The sequence below is a fragment of the Nannospalax galili genome, unplaced genomic scaffold (genome assembly GCF_000622305.1).
Source record: "Nannospalax galili isolate Female #2095 unplaced genomic scaffold, S.galili_v1.0 scaffold1428, whole genome shotgun sequence".
NCBI classification, from domain to species: Eukaryota; Metazoa; Chordata; class Mammalia; order Rodentia; family Spalacidae; genus Nannospalax; species Nannospalax galili.
The window spans coordinates 366,739-370,572 of record NW_008358817.1 but is presented as its reverse complement, the minus strand read 5'-3'; the positions used below and the strand labels follow the sequence as shown (position 1 = coordinate 370,572).

The window sequence follows — 3,834 nt, the reverse complement described above, 5'->3', positions numbered from 1 at the left end:
TTTCTTTCTTTCTTTCTTTCTTTCTTTCTTTCTTTCTTCTTTCTTTCTCTGCTGTCAGAGGCTCAATGCCCTTCCTCTCCCAGCAGGGAATTGGTAATCCTCCAAGGAAAAAAAGTGTTAGTCAGACCTTCTTTGATAGAAGAGGAAGCCTGGATTCAGGAAGGGACAGAAAAGTCTACAGAGAGTTCCAGAGACCAGGCAGGTGGTGGGATCCACTGTGGACCCCTCAGATGGGTCCCTGGACCAGAATGGAGAACTTTTGTTTCTGGAAGAGTCCCCAGTGCCTGCAGGTCAGAGATTCTAGGAGACCTGGGATGAAGGTCCTCTGGGAAGGGAGAGGGGAGGGAAAGAGTTACAGTGTCTACTCAGAGGCACAATGCTGCTTAGGACATGGCTGCCTGTGGGAGGGTAATGGGAGCATCTGGAAGCCTGTAGGACTCCAAAAGATCAAGATCTGGAAGATCTTGAAGGTCTCCCGGGAAACTTGCAATGCTGACTCTGTCTAGAGGCAAGTCCCATATAATCCTTATACCCCAGCAGCTCTGAGGCCAGCCTAGGGGCAGGACAGCCATGGCATGGGCTTTGAGCCCTGGAAAGTCATGTGAGAACAAGAAGCAGACGTTTCATGGCTGGGGGTGTGAGACCCACACAGGGGAAGACGCTTGCCACTCTTTGTGTGCGTGCACAGGCACATGCGTGCGATAACCAATGGGTGCTCTTTGTTCATAGCAAACATGAGAGCTGGCATGATGGGACATTCCCTGTGTGCCAGGTCTGTGCCAAGCACATTACACACTATCCCAGGTGAGGGAAAGATGTACAGGTGAAAGGAAGGCAGAGAGAGAGAGAGAGACCCCTGGACCAGAGTGATGGAGGAAGACAGACCTAGGGATATACCACAGCAGAGCTCTTTAGCAGGTGTTCCAAAGCACACCTGCCTTTCACTGGAGTTGGGGAGCCCCACCCTCCCCAGGCACTGGGATTCTCAAGGAATCAGACCCACTCTCCTAACTTTGACCTTTCTGAAGACAAGGGCAGCACCCTACAGCCAAGAATACATTAGAAGCCAGGCATGGTGGCGCAGGCTTTTAATCCCAGCACTCGGGAGGCAGAGACCAGGCTGATTTCCGTAGTGAGTTCCAGGCCAGCTGGAGCTACAAGGAGACCCTGTCTCAAAAAAAAGAAAAGAAAAAGAAAAATCATTAGAACACTGTTTTAGTTGGGTGCCTCTTTCAGGAGGGAAGATCACTGCTGATACCCCAGGCTGGTCCAATTACCCAGCTCTGGACATGTGAGTGAGGGGAGTGCTTTGATCTCTGCTTCCTGGTCCAAAAGACACACTGAGGTGTTCTTAGGTGGGGGCTTTTGGGAGAAATCAGGTTGTTGGTCGAGAGAGAGAGAGAGAGAGAGAGAGAGAGAGAGAGCTATGCATACACCATAAGAGAGAGAGAGAGAGAGAGAGAGAGAGAGAGAGAGAGAGAGAGCTATGTATACACCACAGGAAAGGGAGAGGGTGTGGTGTGGCCCTTGGGTAGCAGGTGCTCTCCTGGTCTGAAAATGGACACACAAGAGATTCCTCTTGGCTTCTCAGTTCCAGAGCAGACAGAAGCAGGATGGGTACTGGACCAAACTGAAAACGAAATTCTGTGCCTCGAGCCCTACCCCTCCACCCCAATGGGACTAGAGAAATTTTGTGTGTTTCTGGTGGAAAGTTCTGTTGGTGTCAGGCGATCCTCGGCCTGACACCATCGCTATCCGATTATCCGATACGTGGCCGCAGAGGTAGAGAGGAATCAGACACGCACTCTGTCCAAAAAGCAGCTCTTCGCAGGCAGCCTCGCTGCAGGGGGACCGCAGCTGGCTCACATCTGTGTGCACCGCCAGGCAAGGCAACTCTGCAGCCAGCAGGGCGCCATCGCCAACTAGCGGCGGCTTAGGTCTCTGCCTCTGCCCCGGCGACCCGGCGGGCCCGGGACCTCGGGTTGCGGTTCCAAGAGCCACCATCCCATTCCGTGGTTCTGGGGCCCACAGCGAGCCTGCCTCTCGAGGCTTGGAGATGCGCTGGGGTCCTGGATCAGAAGCTAGGTCTCCCAACAGCCTCATTCTCTGGAAACTCGTTTGTTAAATCGCTGTAGGGTCAGAGGGAGAAATCCGGAGGAGGGTCCAAACTGAAATCGTTAGAGAAATCGAATTTGCACACCCTAGAAGCAGTCGCTCCTGGCCCACAGTCGCTCCTGGGCACAAGGGGTGGTCCGTCGACCCAGGGCCCTACCTGGTGGTGAGCAGGGGGCCTTTCCCTGGAAGCCTTCAGAGGGGGCGCGCGCCAAGGCTACAGGTCCGTCTCCCTCTTCCTCTAGTCCTGTAGCTCCTGCCGCTTCCGAGGGCTTCACGATGGACAGCTCTGAGATGCAGGTTCTCTGCGAAGGTCCAGAAAGGGTCCCTCACTGTCCTTGCTTCCCTGATGGCCTGGGGACCTGGCAGGAGGCCCAGAGAGAGGCGCGGGTCAGCTCCCCTGCTGATCGGGTTTGGGGCACAGCCCATCCCTGCTGCGGTGCACTCGGGGCCTGATTTCGTTTGGAGGCTAGGAAAGGACAGAGGTTCGAAGCAGGTCTTGCCGCAGCCGTCGGGGACCCTGGGTTGTTTCTTTCCTTCGTTGTACACCCCTCCATGCCAGAGGCAACGAAAGCACAGCCGAATCCCCAAGGCACCGAGAGCCTCGAAGGCATTCGTTCCCCTCCTAGCTCAGGGAGCAGCCCTGGGAGATGATTCCCGGCGATAGTGATTCCCAGGGACCCGAGCTTCATCGAGTCTCTCCCCTACCCTACCCGTTGCGGCCGGTCTGTGTGCGCATCCGCCAGGCCTAGGAGGCAGGAGAGAGAAGAGTTGCTGGCAGAGGTGTCCAGGAGCCACTGAGCCACACAGCCTGGGTGACCGAAACGACTCCGGGACCAGTTGCCTGCAGTGCCCACCGCCGATCTGTGGCGGGAGCACACGAGGTCAGAGAAGACGTGGACTCGCGGGAGGGCCCCTTCCATCCATAAGGACAAAGTGATCCGGCCTTTGACTTTGCCTACCATATGTAGCTTTCTTCCTGCCACGGACCCGTGTCCACGTCCACACGCAGGGCGGTGGCTTCAAGCATGGGGATTGACTCCAAAAAGCACGCGTGTGTCAGGCCGCGCCATGTTTTTCAAAGAGCCACAGGCCTGCAGGACGGAGAACGATGCCCCGAGGCCTATGCAATCCTAAAACTAGTTTTGAGCAGACAGGAACCAGGTGGTGGGCCTCAACCCACTGCGGACCCGTGAGGGACCCCCATTCTGTCTGCCTCGTAGGTTGACACAGAAGCCACCGAGGCGAGGATCGAAACCCCACGCGTGGGGCTTGGAGCCCCACAGGCTGCTAGCTGGCCTTGTGCAATCCCACGTGGGGTGGAAACATTGGGGGCAAAAGATTTGCAGGGTAGAGGGGCCGAGGGACCGGTTCGGGGCGGTGTCACCCAGCTGGGGATGCAGGTCCCCTGCTGCGGTAGCTGGAGCTGGGGTGGCTCGGCTGCTGCCCAAGGGAGGGCGAGGGAGGCGCGCCCGGGACGCCGGAAACCAATTTCTGTGCGGGTGGCAGCGGCTGCTCTGCACTCCCCCAGACCGCGCTGGGGCCTCGGACGCTGACATCCCGGCGGGCCAGGGCGGGGCCTGGCCCCTGGTCCCCGCGCGCCCCGCGTGCTCCAGCCGCCCGGGCCTCCCCAGCGAACCCCGAGACCGGGGGCGGCGATTGGCTGCGCCACGCGTCGCTCCCGCGGCCCCGCCCCGCGGCCCCGGTACTAACCCCGCGCGG

General features: G+C 58.1%; 1 protein-coding gene across 1 annotated transcript in view; it reads left to right on the top strand.

Annotated features, from left to right (window-relative positions):
- The window catches only part of Runx3 (RUNX family transcription factor 3), a 58,435-nt gene that overhangs the window by 29,316 nt on the left and 25,285 nt on the right, over positions 1–3,834 (top strand). The window lies entirely within an intron of this gene.